General features: G+C 33.0%; 1 protein-coding gene across 5 annotated transcripts in view; it reads right to left on the reverse strand.

Annotated features, from left to right (window-relative positions):
* The window catches only part of MAGI2 (membrane associated guanylate kinase, WW and PDZ domain containing 2), a 1,692,369-nt gene that overhangs the window by 302,430 nt on the left and 1,371,603 nt on the right, over nt 1-18,336 (reverse strand). The window lies entirely within an intron of this gene.

Raw genomic sequence — 18,336 nt, forward strand, 5'->3', positions numbered from 1 at the left:
GCATTGGGGACAGCTAGTAAAAATGTGTGAAGATGAAATGTCTTTCAGGAACATGAAGGAGACTAGGGTTATTGGATCTCAGAATATGTAGAGGGGAGTTAAGTGTAAGAAGCCTGAAAAGATCTTAGAAGTGATAAGGAGTCAATGGAAGTTACTGAACAAAGGGATGACATAGGAAGACTTAAGAAGATCAGTTGCATAGTCCAGACATGACACAAAAAGGGTCTATACCAGGTGGGTACCAGTGTCAGAGAAAAGGAGACATAAAGGTGTTAAAATAATTTGGCCACAAATTGGACATAGGAAAATAGAAAGTATAGAGTAAAAGATGACACCTAGAATGTATTTCAAAAGACCAATATTTCATGTAAGTATCAAGAAGTAAGGATGCTCATTATCAAGCCTTATACAGCAAAGAGATTGCTACAAACCACTTGAGCACATGTCCAAATAAAAGAGCATATTTCTTCCTGACTATCCAGGAATTATGAAACCAGGACCAAGAGATAAAAAGTAAATAAATACATAAAGGCAGTTGTTATAACTTGATTTTATGTGGGAAAAATTATTCCCCTAAAACAATTCAAAACATACAAACACACACATACACACATACATGCATGCACACATGCATACATAAATTTGTATATATATATATGTGTGTGTGTGTGTGTGTGTGCGTGTGTGTAATTTCCAAAACAGAAGTTATATTTTCCCCAATTCTACTCTTCTTGTAATCATTCCTATTTCTATAAAAAGTACCACCATCTAAATAATCTCCCACCTTCAGAATCTGGCATTATCTTGGACTCCTCATTCTCTCTTTACCCATATGTCTAATCAATTGACAAGTGTTATTTTTACATCCACAATCTCTCTTACATTTGACCCCTTCTTTCTACTTTCATAGCTAAAATCTTATTTTATACTCATCATTTTTTTTGCCTAATTGGAGTCCTATGAATTCTTCCCCACTCCAATCTTTCCTATACACAGCTGCAAAATATCACTCCCCCTGCTCAGTGGTTCCCTATTATCTCTAAGATAAAATATAAATTCTTTCATGTAGCTTTTAAAACTCTTCACAAACTTAATCTATTTTCAGACTCATTTGTGTATTACTCTTCTCATATTCTGTAATCTAGCTGCACTTGACTTCTTTCTGCTTCTCATGCAAAACATGAGAATATCTGATGTCTCCATGACTTTCCATTGGCTAGTCTCTCATGTTTATAATGTACTTACTTCTCATAGTCACCTTAAAAAATTCCTCTTTTTCTTAAAATAAAGATTGCACATCTCCTTCTATATAAAGCTTTTCTTTACTCTCCCAACTGAAAGTGCTGTTTTTTCTTTTTTTCTAAGTACCTTGTATTTATTCTCTCTCTATGTAAATACACACAATACTTACATACATACACACATACACACATGTATACATATGCATATATAAATACAAATGATATATACACATATATACAAATATTTGTGTGTATGCATATATACACACATATTTGTGTGTATATACATATTTATCTGCATATCTATTTATGTGTATATTGTTTTATTTCACATCACAGTATTAGCTTCTTAAAAGGTAGGAACTGCTTTATCCTTTGCTTTTATATTCCTAGTACTTAGCAGAATGTCTGATATTTAGTAAATTGATACTCTATTCTCATGCTATGATAGCATTCTTTCATTTGCGTACCTGTAGAAACTGATTACATGATGGGTAGGAGCATTTGCCAGATAGGGGAAAAAAGTCTAAAAGCTATGAAAATGATCAGAAATGTCAACCAACTGTGAAAGAGGTCTACTGACAATGCAAATACACTGTTACTGTCAATAATCTAAACAGTTTTGTATACACCTAGACATTTCTGTGCATAGTGGAAGCAACACAATTCATATGGTAACATCTGGAGATGGAGCTAGCTGCAAGTGGACCACTTTATATTGTTGACCTGAAATTCATATAAAGATATACATATATAAAGAGGCCCATCTTAAAGAATATCCATTTTCTATTCATATTTTTAATTTAGGGAGATAAATAAACTATTTTTTCATTAATAATAATAAATCTTTGGTTTTTCTAGTGCAGTAAGATAACTGTATAAGTATGTATACATATATTGGATTTAATATACATTTTAACACATTTAACATGTATTAGACTACCTGCCATCTAGGGATGGGGGGAAGGGGAAGGAGGGAATAATTTAGAACAGAAAGCTTTGCAAGGGTTAATGTTGAAAATTTTTGTTTTGTAAATAAAAAGCCTTAATAAAAAAATTAAATCAATTTTTAAATGGAATAAAATTGAATTACAATGAGAAAAAAGTGGATTTTTTTGTTGTGATGGTGGTTAAAACCTATGATTTTATCAGTGTAGGAACTCCTTATATGGAACATTCTTTTTCTTGAAAAATATCAGCAACTCAATGTTAATTTAGAAAGTTGCCTGGAACATTTAAAAGCAAAGTCAGGCAGTTGAGGGAAGACTTCTTAAAGCCAGTTTATTTTCCTTATGCCTAATTTGATCTTTTTACTACTATGCCATGCTTCCTTTTATATGTGAATTGAAGATTTGCAGTCATAAGGAAATATGATAGTTAGACTTTCTAAATTGGAAATTCCAATCAGGTCACTGACAGAGAAGAAATGCAAACTTATTTTAGATCCTCTAATTATTGATCCAAGAAAACTCAGAAATCTAAGGATATCAAGAGAAATAATAACATAAAAACCAGTCAGGACATCATAAATTATTTATTGCTACATCAAGAATCTGGTACCCAATCTTTCCATAATTACTTCACCATAAAGCACTTGAGTCAGGATATTAGAAAATATATTGATTAAAATACAGATTTGTCTGCAATATAACAGGAAACAAGGAATTATTTTAAATGTTTTCCACTGTCAGAGGCCTTTATTTGATCTTTTAATTAATCTCATTTATCCTTATGACTTGGATCTTCAGGTTATTTCTTAAATTTATTCAGAAGAGCTACTTTCTACCCACTTCATTCTTATATCTGTCAGCTTTGTGGTTACAATGTGAGACAAAAGTTTGGTTTTTATAAAGGCAAAATCAGCATCAAATTAAGTTTCACAATTAATTTCATCCAAATCAGGTTTAAGAATTTTCTGAAAAATTCATCAGTACCCTTCCTTATAAGAGGTGATTCAGTAACATTAGCAATCTATAACTATAACTCTTCTGACTGGGTGTTCATTTATATTTGCTTCAGTTAGTCCTTCCTTCTTTCTTACCTCTTCCTTCCTTTATTCCTTCCCTCCCCCTTCTTCCCTCCTTCCTTCCCTCCTTCCTTCTTCTAGCACATGACTTTTGGAAGGAAACAAAAAAAAAAATTGGAATAAGATCCTCAACTCATGGAACTTAAGGTCTCCCTAAGGATGTAAGGCACATTTGACATATTAAAAAATGACAGTAAAAAAAAGAATATAATGAAATGTCCATATATATAGCACAGAAAAGAAGAAATACAAAAAGTAAAGAAAGGAAGAGCTATCACTATGTGATAGGCCTTACAGAATAGATTTCTTTGAGGAGATAGGACTTCAATAGAGACTTGAAGAATATATATGTGAAGTTTAGATAAGAAAGCAGAAGAGGTTAGGAGAGAAATAGAAGGGGGGAATACCAGCAAAATCAGAAGTAGAAGTGGGCCTGATATATTAGAAGTTACAGTAAGAACACCAGTCTAATTGTCTTGGACGGCACATGCTGATAACTAATATGAGATAATGTTGGAAATGTAAAATGTGCCCATATATAGGGAGATTTTTAATTTTAGATTAAAAATTGACCTGATTTGATAGACAATAGTGAGCCATAGTAAATTTTTGAGCAGCAAAGTAGTATGAGAAAACATAAAGCTTTAGAAAGTATACGTGGTGTTGGTAGGTGAGATGGATGAGAAGGGACAGACTAGAGGCAGGATAGGAGTTTTTGCAGTAATCCAAAGTAACTAACAGAACTGGATAATTATTTTTTTATTTGGGCAGATGAGAGAGAACATGGCCAAAAATGACTTCATAGTTTCTAGCCTGGACAATAGGAAGAAGCAGGGTGAAATTTGGAAGGAAAAGTATATTAGGTGCAGAGAAGATGATGAGTTTAATTTTAGATATATAGGGTTTGGATATGAGAATGGGAAATTCTAAGGGAAATATGTGTCATTGGTCTATAAATCTGAATGAATAAATCAAAGTAATAGCTGAAGCAATGAGAATGGGGGAGTTTTTGAAAGAGAAGGGACCAAATTTTGGGAAATATTCCTAGTTGAGAGTAGGAGGAATAACAGGAGCCATTAAATGATAAAGAGTAAGAGATAATATACAGAGAAGAAAAGAAACAGAGGGAGATAATTTCAATGATCTGCTAGTCAAAAGTTGTTGAAAGAAAAACTACATATTAGTTTAGCAAATATCATCTCTTTTTTAAAAACAAAGAAACTGAAAGTCAGACAGGATTAAGAAAATGGCACAAGGCCATACCACTGATAAGTCATCAATCTAAGATTTACACCTAGGTTTTATGATTCTAAAATCTGGTACTTTTTGCTTCTATGTCAATGAGTAGGATTCCATTTCAACAAAATGATGTGGACAGAAGGTATATTAGAGGGCATAGAATTACTAGTGAGTGATAAAGAAAGGAGGCAGTAGCCATAGACCACTCATTCAATAGTTTTGATTATAAAAGAAATTAAATATATTAAGATCCAGAAGCACAGCATAGTCAATTATGAATCAGTCTTCTGAAGGAGGCTTCTACATGTTTAAAGAAAGGAAGGAACTAGTGGTAATACCAGTGTTAAAGGTGCTCCACAGGGAAGGATTATGAATAGTTGTAAGGTCTATTAAGCTTCATGAAGAGGTGATATGCAAAGGCAGTTAAGAATTAGATACTTAATAGAGAAAGGACATCTTTTTCCCTGACACTTTGTAGGGATAGTGATAAATTGAGGGAAAGGGTATGGACTAACGAGAGAACTCAAGTCAGCTGGCTTTGTTCATCTCCGCAAAATAGGAAGTCAATGGAGTGATATTAGAATGTGGCCTTTGGTGGAAGAAGAAAATTATAACTTAAGTAAAAATTGCACATTATTTCTCCTCTGCCCTCGAATGCTAGCATGACTCCTTGCAGATACAGAATACCTACATTTGTCCCAACAGAGACAAAATTATTATAGTTCCAAGTTAGTTGAAGAGCTAACAATTATCATATGAAATTAGATTGTGTAGATAAATAATTCAGGTTAAAAATACTATCATTCTTAAGATAATTGTCAATTCTCTACCTCACTTTTGCTTCATAGAACTGGGTTCAATATGCTCTTTTAAGGTATATCATTTCAAGAAAACAAATTCAGACAGAGAAGCAATAAAATGAAGGGGGTTACAGAGTGCTTTCTGATTAGCAGTTGATTTGAGAACCTGAGTGAAAGGCACTAAAAATTTAAGAGCATAGCTTTAGAGCTGAAAGGAACCTAAGAGGTCATCGAATCCAACTCCTTCATTTTATAGCTAGCTTCATTTACATTCATAGGCAGGGAGGTAGTGCAAAAAAATGGAACAACATGGCTCTTGGGTTGGAGTCAGGAAAATCTGATTTTAAATCCAGCCTCAGGCACTTATTAGCTGTACTAAGCTGGTCAATCAGTTAACCCCTCTCCTCCTAGAGTTGTAGTGAGGACAAAAGGAGATCATGTTTGTAAATCACTTTTCAAGCTTTCAAGAACCATATGAATGCTAGCTACTATTAACTAGTATTACAGAAGAAGGAATGGGAGATTGAGCAATTAAGAGGTACCCTCCTCAAGTTCCCATTGGTAGCAAATGGCAGAACCAGAATTTGAAGCCAGGTACTTTGCTTAAAAATCTAGTATTCCTTCCACTATGCAATGTTTTCTCTCCATTACCCAGACTAGTAAATTGTAATGATCTTGCTTAGACTTAGAATGGTTGTATTGTGAAATTTACCAGCTCATTTTCAATACTCCATTTCACTTGTTACAGCATAAATTGTTATATAGAACATCCCTGAATTTCAAGTCAAGTAAAGTCAACAAACATTTATTAAGTGCATACTATGTTTCAGACACCATGCTAAGTTTTGGATGCAAAGAAAGGCAAAAATAACCTCACTCTTGTGGAGCTCACAGCTATAATTCTTCAGTTTTAGCTTGTTGTTGACTTATGATATACCCTGCAAACCATTTAACTTTTTGGAGGCAGCCTGTGTCTACATCTAAGTTACTGTTTTTAAATTTAATTTAGAAATCAGAAGTGATTGTTTAGTCTGATTTGAATTTTGATCATCATAATTTCACAAAAATGGAAAACTGAGATTTCTAAGTCTAATGCTGTATGAATGAAGTAGAGCAAATGAGACTGGGAGAAAATTTTGTTTCTAATTTCTTTTAATGCAGTCAATTTGCTAGGGCAGTCTTAATTTGCTTGTCTATTGAATTGTCTTAGTAGAACCTATCACAAATGGGCATTGAGATGTTTAATTAATGCAATGTTAATACTATGTTAAGTACTTGGAGAACTTTGAGTGAAAGATAATAGAATCATCATTGGCCTTTAGAATGCAGAGAAGGTTCGGTTTTTTAAAAATCAGTATCCAGCTTTTAGGTGACTATTAAAATGAATTAAACAGCAGAAATAGTCATTGACTTTTAAACATTACTTTTCTGGGGTCCTTCAGGTTACTTTGCTAAAACAGATGCATTACTTTGGGCTAATTGTAGACCATGTGAAATTCTGCAATAATCACATGGACACAGTTAAGTGTTCCACAGCAGACTCTATAGAATTATTCGATCAGTAACCAGACTAGAAATAGGAGTGAAGGAGATGAATTTATATACTTGCACATTTGGAATCATTCCTCATGGAAGGCCTCAGGGATGTCTCTCATTGAGCCTTTGAAATATCCTTCCAAGGTTTTTAATCATCATTTAGATATGAAATGGTAATCAGCATATTTTTAATGCTGAAACCCTTCATGATAGTCAGACAGTAATGCCACCATGCACTTCATAATTTATATGTATTTTTTTTATCTGGGTTAATAAAGGATGTAGTTGACATATTATTAGACTGACCTTGTTTCCCAGAAAATTCTGTCCTAGTGCCCCTAGAGCTAATTTTGTTGCCAGTTATTCCTCAAGGACAGTTCATTTTTTTCTCTTAGAAACAATTAATAGGCTGTTGTATAGAAAAAGGTGTCTGTTGCCCTGAAATTCAGGACAGATGATGACATAGAAAACCAAGTATGGTAAAATCTCAATTAACCAGAACCTGCAATCTATCTGCAAGAGAAAAAAAGAAATCTTTCCGAAAACAAGTTGAATCTAGGAATGTCTTTATAGATTAAACTTAGTCTCCTACACTTTTTAGACTTGTATCTACAGTGCTATAGAATGAGAACTAATGTTGAGAATGATATCTCTGGAGCCCTGCAGAGTCTTCAGTCATCAGAGGAAGATTATATTAAATTCCATATACACTTTTACTCAAGCAGCCAAGTGGGCATATGCAATTTTAGAAAGCTCTCTTGTATCCTGGGATGAAACTCAAAAATTTCCTAGTTTTCTGAGATGTCTAGACAATTGGAATTATTTCAAATCATCGTATTTTTGGAAAGGACCTAGACTTAATGTATAGTGGGTAGGAAGTTAGTCAAGATCCCTACTAGAAGAGATCCTTACAAAACAAACAAACAAACAAACAAACAAACAAACAACAAACACTATTTATTATGTGTCTAATCAAGCATTAATCTATGTGTAGAAATTTAGGGGGGGGGAAGCAAAGCCACTGACTTTTAAAGTTACCACTGTGTGAGAAATAGTATAGTATAGCTATCTTTCTAAGATTGTTAGGCTCAGTATAGGTGAGAAAATAGTAAGAAACACTTTAAATAAAATTTTTATTGTGATCCTTAATATTTGTAATAATAATATTTAGCATTTTTAATGATGAAGTTTTATTATTTTGTCTCATTTTATCCTCACAATAACCCTACATGTAAAGTAGGCATTATAATTACTGTTTTATAAAGGAGGAAACTGAAAATGAATGGGGATAAATGATTTGCTTAGCTTCCCAGAGGTAATAAATATCTACAGGCAAGATTTAAACTCTGGTGTTGTTGACACTGGGTCACCTAGCTGTCTCTATACACCTTCCGATTATATGTCAAGATACTTAAAGAAATTGCATATGAAAAGAATAGCAGTAATCTTTGAAAAATCTTGGAGAGCAGCCAAAAAATTGGGGATTGCTAAGTATTCTAATTTTTAAATAGGGAAAAAATTAGATTCTAAATAGAATAGACCAATAAACTTGATTTCTGGTAAAATTCTAAAACAAAACTACTCAACAGATGGTTTGTGAGCACTTAGAAAATTTAAAAAAATGATGATAAAAAAGAGCTGGCATAGATTACTAAGAATATGCAATGAATGAAACCAAACACATGTTAAAAAATATACTTACTAAATCAATTGATTAGGGAAATACAAGAGATGATTGATATTAGAAAGGCAACTTACAAAACCTTGCAATGTATTATTGTGTACAAATTTTAAAAGTGAGATACTGTAGTGGTACAGTTAGATGGATTTGTAAATAGATGTTCAACTATAACCCCAAAGAAATCACTTGATGGATTGATTTATATGGAGAAGATGGGTCAGAAGATCATAGGTCCAGAGCTGGAAGGGAATTTAGAGATTATCTAATCTAACCTCTTCCTTTTACATGAGAGAAAATGAAGCCCAAAGAGGTTGTTACATGCTCATTGTCACACTAGTAAAACAGGAACAACTATAATAAAACACACACAAAAAACTACACAAAGCCACACAAACTGACATATATATAAACCAAAGAATACTTGGACTCAAAATAATATGCCCTGATGTTAGGATTACAAGGTGATTACAAACTCTTCTGATTCCAAAATTAACTCTTAAGGGCCAGGTGACACTACAACTAAGTAAATAATATAACCTAAATTTATTCTAATAAGATTATAGTTTTTAGACCAAATAATTCAATAATTCTACCATTCTACTCATACAACAAGGTATTATGTTTAGTTTTGGTATCATCTTTTAAATATAATAATACCAAACTAGAGAAAGTGGCTGGAAATATGAAGTCATATAAAGAATGACTTAAGAAGCTGGAAAGAAAATATGAAAGGAGTGAAGGAGAGGAGGAGAAGATCATGATAGCCATTATCATTTATTTGGAGATCCATGCTATATAAAAGAAGAACTAAGAATTGGCATGAATTTGTGTTACCCCACAGGACAGAAATCAGTCCATATTATAGAGGGACATGCTTTTTCCACTCAGTATAAAGGAAGAATTATCCAACAATTCCAACAGACAGAAATTCCAGCTTCACAAAACAATGAGCTTCCTGTCACAAGAAAAGCCTAAGCAAAAACTTAACAAATCACTCATCATGAATATTGTAGAAAGTAATTACACAATGGATTAGAGGTTGGAGTAAGCAATTTCTTAGAGATCATGAGTAGAAAGATAGTTGATCTTGAAATCAAAAGATCTGAGTTCAAATCCAAAAAGAATGATTTAATCACAGCTACATATAATAATTTCAAAACACTAGAGGTACAAAGATGGTTGTCACAATCACCAAATTAATTAAGCATTTATTACTTCTAGTGATGAGTTTCTCTTTGTTTAGCTATTCTGGTCCTGGAAGAGTAATAGGACCCTTTTGCAGATTCTCCTGCCAACCCTTATGTTCACTGTTAAAACACCTGAGAATCTAGGTCAGCTCCATAACATGGTGAGACATCAGAACAGGCTTGTTCCAGGAGGCCCCATTGTGCTGACAGTGGTAGAATGGCAGAGAAGGAGTACAAATTACTAAGAATTGCATGTTATTGAGACAGTATACAAACATTAACTTGAAGGATGGTATTCTATATATGAAATTTTTGTCTAATGACCATCAAATAACCATATTTTGGAACACTTAAAGAACTTCCAAAAAGTACAAAATCAGTAAACAAAAAGAAGTTGCAGCTAAATGGATGACTAGCTGGAGAGACAAAAGAAAGGAACTAATATGCTATAGTGGAAAGAGTGCTATCCTTTGAGTCAGGAACATCTGGGTTTTAATATTGACTCAAACACTTATTAGTTATGACCCTGAGTAATTCATTTAACAGATCTAATACTATTTCTTCTGATGCCTCATGTGTAAAATCACAAAGTTTTGTGAAACCTTTTTGGTTTTTTCCAACTCTAAATCTGTGATCATATGCCTCTGTGAGTGGGAAAAGCTTGCTTTCTTGGGAATCCAAAATCCATAAGAAATACCATTTGGATCGATGAATGGGCATTTTGTTTTATTGCTGTTTATGCTCTAACATTTCTGGCAGAAGATGAAAAGTTACAAAAATCCTAAAGTTTTGTACACTTTTTTATATCATTGCAGAGATGGATAAGGGACAGTTGATAAAAAATGTATGGAAAAATCAGCTCAGATATGAATGAAAAAAGCCAAAGACATGAATACCATTTAGCATCTTTACATCTATACATAGCAAATACAATTTTTTCCCATGATGATTTTAAGTCAGTGGCTGTTGTGATTGCCAAGCAACATAACAACAACAACAACAAAAGGAAATTGAATACATCTTAAACAAGAAATTCCTGTTTGTTCATGTAGAAATAATATCTGGATCAATTTTTTTTTCATGGTAGACTATCAATTGATTAGTCAAAAGGTCAACATCAATATAAAATTAGAAGGATAAAGAAGAGAAAACAACATGGCATGCAATTACAATAGCTTCAAGCTATTGAAACAAGTTATTGATGCTGAAAAATAGGAAAGAGAAAATAATTAAATTTTGACATTGTGCATTATCATTTCCTAAAAAAGTTTAATTAAGTAAAGTAGTAATTAAGATGAATCCACAAAAGCCCAGAAGCTACTTTAGCCAGTAAATGCTTGATCTCATTGCCAAGCTTAGGTGTGGCATCCAGGGGCAATACTAGTTTAGACTGTAAACTATGGATGGGGATTACAGGCAACATCACTTGTTAGATAATAAAAAAAAAAAGTGAAAAGAAAAGAGCTCTGTTGAAAGTTGAGAGTGAGACTCAGCTATGCCATATCATTCCACTTTTCCTTCAAGGACACTTATAGACACATCTAACAGGAAGACAATAAGGAGACAATGTAACAGATTTATCAGTATTTCTACAACAATCTATTACCATTATCAGGGGAAGTATGTAAATTCTAATGCCTCAATCCCTGATGTGCTATCCAAAGAAATAGAAATGGCACTTGAGAAAGCAAAATCAGGTAAAACTTCTGGACCAGAATAAGAACACACAGAAGAAATCCTCCCAAGAGGTGACACAATTTTGAAAGCATCGAGCAATTGTTCTAAGAAATCTTAAGGAAGGGGAGTTATCCAAAAGTAAGAAAATATCACAGGCAATATTACTATCCCAAAAGCAATTAAGAAGACACCAATAACTACCAATAATGAATTTTTCTCATCATAGTAGAATGATTTATACATGCATCAAAGTTATTCTTGTTGAGAACAAGCAAATTTTTATCTATGATTTTCTAGGGTGGACCAAATCTTTAACATCAGATGCAAGCATACTAGATCTCAGTGTGTTTATTGATTGAAAAAATACCATCTGCCTCAGTAGAGGAAATGTAGCCTTAATGAGGCTCTCTTATGAAAATATTAATAACCAGAGAATATTCCTTAAAAAATCCTCCATAAAGATATTTCAGTGTAATGACCTTTAGATTATTAACACGAAGTGATACACAAATCAGAGCTACATATTCTTGCTACAGGTGTTCACCATGATTATGAAAAATGTCTAATTCAATGTCTAAATGTAGTCCCTATTGGTATTGAGGCTTTCCAGATATTACTCTTTGCTGGAGAGATCTATCTTATCTCATCCATTGTGTTCCAATTGCATATTTGGAATGCAAATATGAAAATGAGATAGTCCTAGCATAGAAAATACAAAACAATTTTAGGGGAGGGACATTAGCATAAAGATCTCATATAGGAGATGGTATCTGAGCTGAAGTTTGAAGAATACCAGCAGTCAAAGAGATAAGGGTGATAAAGAAGTAAATTCCTGCCAGAGGGGACAGCATATGCAAAGTTATGGAGTCAGGAGATGGCATATCATATATGAAGAACAGCAAAAAGCCTGTTTTGACTAGATCAAAGAGTGCATCAAGCATAATGTTATAATATGACTGAAAAGGTGGAGTATATAGTAATGGGTAAAGTGAATGAAAACTGGAAAAGTAAGAAGGGGTGTAATTGTAAAGGGTTTTTCAAAGTCAAATAGAAATTTTTATTTTTAATCTTAGAAGTAATAGGGAACCACTGGAGTTTACTAGATAGAGTGGTGAAATAGTCAGATCTGCACTTTGGAAACTGAGTGGAGAATGGATTGGGACAGGGAAGATATTTGAAGTAGGAAGACCAACTAAAAGGCCTTTTCAATAATTATGATATTAAAGAGCTTATCCCAGAGTGGAAGCTGTGTTAAAGGAGAATAGGGGACATATAGGAGAAATGTTTAAAGGTAGAATCAACAGTATAGGCAACAGAGTGAATATGTAATATGAGTAAGAGTAAGGAGTTTCTTATGACACCTATATTGAAATCTTGAGTGACTGGAAGTATAGTGTTTTGGGGAGAAAATAATAAATTCTGATTTGGACATGTTGAGTTTTCAGGGTCTACAGGATTTCCAGTTTCAGATAACAAAGATACAATTGGTGATGAGAGAATGGCACTCTAGAGAAAGCTTAGGATTGGATATATAGATCTGAAAATAACTTGCATAAAGATTATAATTTAATCATCTCTACAAGAGATGATTCAGAAATAAATGAAACTCATGGGAGAAATAGAGATTGGAAAGTTAGATCTTTCAGTACATTATCTTTTTGAAGAGAGACAATGATTGAACTTGTTATAATTAATGCGGTTACTAAAAAGAAAAGAGAAAAAGAGAAGAAATTATCTTTCTCAAGACAGAACCTGAGAATAAACCAACAGTGAGGATGTGTGATATGAATGATGATCCAACAAAAGAGACTGAAACCAACAATTACTTAAAATATTACTTTAACATTGTTGGTGGAATTATGAATGGATCCAGCCATTATGGAGAGCAATTTGGAACTATTCTGAAAAGGTTATAAAATTATGCATACCCCTTGATCCAGCAGTGTTTCTATTGGGCTTATAATCCCAAAGAGATCTCAAAGGAGGGAAAGGGACCCAAATGAGTAAAAATGTTTGTGGCAGCCCTTTTGTAAGTCGGAAGAAACTGGAAACTGAGTAAATGCTCATCAGTTGGAAAATGGCTGAATAAATTATGGTATATGAATATTATGAAACATTATTATTCTATAAGAAATGATCAGCAGGATAATTTTATAAAGGCCTGAAGAGAGTTACATGAACTAATGCCAAGTGAAATGAGTAGAACCAGGATTTCATTGTACTTGGTAACAATAAGATTACATGATGATCCATTATGATGGACATGGCTCTCCTGAACAATGAGATGATTTAGGCCAATTCTAATAATCTTGTGATGATAAGACCATCTACACCTAGAGAGAGGACTAAGGGAACTGAGTGTGGATTACAACATAGCATTTTCACTTTTTTGTTGTTGTTTACTTGAATTTTATCTTTTCTCATTTTTTTCCTTTTTGATATTCTTCTTGTGAAGCAAGATAATTTTATAAATATGTATGCCTATATTGGATTTACATATTTTTTTATCATGTTTAACATATATTGGATTACTTGTCATCTAGGAGTTAGGATGGGGGGAAGAGGGAGAAATTGGAACACAAAGTTTTATAAGGGTCAATGATAAAAAATTATCCTTGCATATGTTTTAAAAATAAAAAAGCTTCAATTAAAAAAAAAAGTATTAATTTAATAAAATATCCCAAAAAACACACGTGTAAAATTCTCTATTATTTAGACAATGACAATTAGATGGCAATTCATTGACTTACTTTTTTATCTCTCTCTCTTTGTATATCATATATGCCTGAGAATATATATATATATATATATATATATATATATATATATATATATTATGCAATCTACATTAGATGCATCAACATATATTTGTATATATACATACATATAAATACACATATAAATAAACTCATATACACACATCCATGTGTGTAGTTATATGTATATGTGAATGTATATAAATATGTGTGTGTGTGTGTGTGTGTGTGTGTGTGTGTGTGTGTGTGTGTGTGTGTATAAAACAAGTCCTGCAGGATAATAAATTGGGCTGAGAAATAATTAAGAGAAATAGAACATTGCATTTGAGAAGTTAAATAATTGTCTTTTCAACAGAAATGTTCTTTCAGATATACTATAAGTTTATGGATCATGGGTTATACTCAATGAGGTCTAAAGAATGTTGGATCTCAAATTTGTGGGTGATCCACAGGGTAATAGAGTGACACTTGGTGGGTGCAGCTTATATATTCAATAATGATCTGTATATTAAAAGTGGTATAGAGACACATTATTCAGAAAATATGTAATTATAAATTATACAGAATGATGATGTAGCAGGAACAAGAGATAACCGATAGATAACTAGAATGTTGCATTGGGTACTCATGATATGTAAAAAATGTCTTCCAGATATTTATCACATTAGGTAGCTTCATTTAATACTGGCAATTACTGTTTCTTTTTCTATATGTTCACTATCTTTTTTTAGTGATCTTTTCCAGAAATTTACCAAATATTGAAGTTAAGCTAACTGGCCTACACTTTGAGACTGTTCTATTCCATTATTTTGGAGGGATGATCTAGTTTATTAAGGTGAGACTAGAAATGCTGGGCTTTAACTCTAAATAACTTGAATCACAATGCTTAATTGAGAAATAGGTTACTTAGAACTTACTAAGAAAATGAAAGTTTTAGGAGCTATCCATATTTTGATTGCTAACTTCATTATATGGTTGATGAATATAAGACCTGAGAATTAGAAAGCACATTTATTTTAGTTTTTATTTTAAATTGTCATAGACTAATGGGGAGGAACTGTGCCATACAATTTCATATTATGAAATTTACTTCTACAATGTTAGCTCAAGCATTAAGTACAAAAATGTCACGCTAATGATGAAAATGAAAAGGCAAAAAGTATGTTCCCACATTGTGGCAAGAGCAATGTATGGTATCTTGGTTAAATTAGTTTTTCTCAAAAGGTATTGAAGCTATCCTCAAGACTTAATTGGCTCAGGGGACTAAGGCATGGGCCATTGATGCAGCTTCCTAGGGGTTTAAGTACAAAATCCCAGCACAGGAGGAGTCAGTAGCTTTTTTTTCAAGCTTCTGATTAGCAGACAAGTATGGTCAAAGTAGGAAAGCTGCACCCAAATGGAAAAATAAAACAAAAACAAAACTGAATCCTTGCAGAATATTCTTCCTTTGTGCTAACTAAATAAACTTCCATTTGTTAATTCTTAGTGTACAACAATCTCATTTCATTCCCATTCTGAACCTTAAAAACAAGGCCAGTATGAGTAAGGTGCAGCCCAGGAGAGGCTGTGTCATGGAAGGAGCATTGTGTAAGGAACCAGAAGCCTTACTCTCTCCCTCTCACCTTTCCTGCAACAAGCTTTATCAACTTCAGCAAATCAATTTCTCTCTCTTGATTTTTGCTTCTCTATAAAAAGAGGGAGTAGCACTAGATGATCTGGCAAATTCTTTCCAGTTATTAAAAACACTATGACTTTTGGATTTTTAGTTCTATTGAGAAACTATAGCATTTGCCTTTATTGATATAAAAAAGTCAGTTGTGAATGATTTTGTGCTATGATACATTCTAAAAAAAAAAAAAGATCTAAAGAAGTTACAAGTTTAAGTTATTGACAATGAAAGTCATTTCTATACAATTTCTTGGTGGAAAAGGAATTGTTCTTAAGACTAGAAGAGTAAATTTAGGACCCAGAGTAATCTTTTAAAAGTTTTGCTACTTCTTCTGAGGGATTTGTTATATAAGTAGATATCCTCTATTTTAGAGAGGAATGGATGTAGAAGGTGGTTCTGTATTAATTGACAGCTTTGATAGATTTGGTATGAAAAGAAGCATCAGTTACCTGCTATATTTTCACAATTTGGGGATTTGAGACTGCCTGTCTAAAACTTCTTCAGGGCATTGTTAATATATCAGGATGAGCTCTAGACTTAACAGAGATACCCAAATTACCATTTAGACAGGAGAAAGAGAAGGAAGTTCTATAAATACTACCTATCATCTTCTTTTCTCTGAAATAAATGTGCATGATAAATATAAGTGTGGCTCTATATCTCTGAATCTGATTAGGTGTACACAATCCCTAAAGTCACTGAATTCATGAGAGAAGCAATATATTTGCTAGTTTATGAATTCAACAAGGTTTTTGCACACTTGAGATTTTTTTCCCCTTTCTTGAAATAGGCAAATATGTCAGATCTAATTCACACATTTATAATAGGGACATTAGAGTACTTTACATGAAAAATGTTTATAAACAAATCATTTATTGCTCCACATCTAATCCATTATTCATATTTTTCATACATATACTGAAGTGCAAACAGAATGTACTAACACTCCAATGGTCTAAGATCTCATCAATGTAGGTACTCTCTGCAATGATGCAGGTTATAACCCATCTCTATGTGACCAATCCAGTGAGATTCTCATTTGTATCCTCCCAATAAAAAATATTTACCACATTGGATTCACCTATTGTGCCATGGACTTTTTTCAAGAAAATTTATGTAATTAGATACTCTTTAACTGACTTAATTATTCATGTCAGATTCTCTTAGTCCTTTTTTGGGAAGGGTGATCTTTCTTTCCTGATTTCTGGTTCTGAAGAAAACATAGATTCCCTGCTTGGACTCTTTCCTCTCCATTTTTTAAACTTAATAAATTCCTATAGGACTTTTAAAGATCAATTCAGGTGCATTCTCTTCCAGAACCTCATACACTGATTGCTCCATTAGTAAGACCTCCTCTTTAACTTTGAGATCTCACAAAGCATGCTAGTTAGGCAATTTATATGCAGTGTAATTACAAGCATGTTTTCTCTTATCACCTGTATTTCTCAATATTTAATAATGTCCATGTCACCTAGTCCTTCACAGAACTTGCCCACCAATTTTATGTCATGCTGCCACATGCATATCAGACTCACACTTTCTTATGTTGTTTGTATTCCCTTTTATATGTTGTCTTTTCCCAGTAGAATATAAGTTCTTTGAGGGAAGACCACTTGATTGTATTTGTATTCTTAGCATTAGCTTACTTCTTGACATGTAGCAAGTACTTTTAATAAATACCTCTTTGTCTCTTTCCTTCCCTTTCTTTTCTTCCTTTTCTCTTCTTCCCTCTCCTTCCCTCCTCTCCCTCCTCTCTCCATACATCATCCATCCATCCACCTATCATCTAAAGAGTTTTGCTGAAGTGCTTAGCATATTTTGAACTGAAAAAAGAAAGATCAGGAAATGAAATGAAATGCTACATGTTACTTATTTGAGGCTTATTTGGCATGTCTAGCCACAGTAATGGGCTTCTTGTTTCATAAATTAACTATGTTCTGAATTCTTCTTTTGCCAAAAGATAGTTTTTTTTAAAGATATTTTATAAGAAATGTTAATTGGTTCCTGTTAGTGACTTAGACATTTACTAGGCTTTTGTCTGAGCATACTTTTTTTATGGTAATAAAAGATGAGAAGAGTTTTGGCTCAGTTGCCACAGAACAACTAAAACATGCTCTCCTAAAATTGACATAAAATCATAAAGTATGACCAAAACTCTGGAATCAATTTTGTACAAATTTATATATTTTGTATAAAGTGAGAAGAGGCTTCCCTCTGTCCTCTACAAAATCTGAGTCCCTAAAATCTGTATATAGCTTATATGTATTAAGGGGACTTCTTGCCAACTGTTCAAATGATGCTGTTCTAGTGGTAGAGAATTGATGTGAGAATTCCCTCTTTGATCCAAAGCACAGGTTCAACATTAAAGAATTGGTGAACCTGAAATCGTAGTGGCAAAAAAAGGAAGTTTTCTTTTTCACTAAGAAGCTCTCTCTCTCTTCGTGGACAAATCTCTTAATGAGGAGATTTGCAAAGAATGTGTTAACAGAAATCTATTTTATGAGCAATCTTGAGGCTGGGGGCA

This window comes from Sminthopsis crassicaudata, chromosome 5 (genome assembly GCF_048593235.1).
Source record: "Sminthopsis crassicaudata isolate SCR6 chromosome 5, ASM4859323v1, whole genome shotgun sequence".
In the NCBI taxonomy this organism is placed as follows: Eukaryota; Metazoa; Chordata; class Mammalia; order Dasyuromorphia; family Dasyuridae; genus Sminthopsis; species Sminthopsis crassicaudata.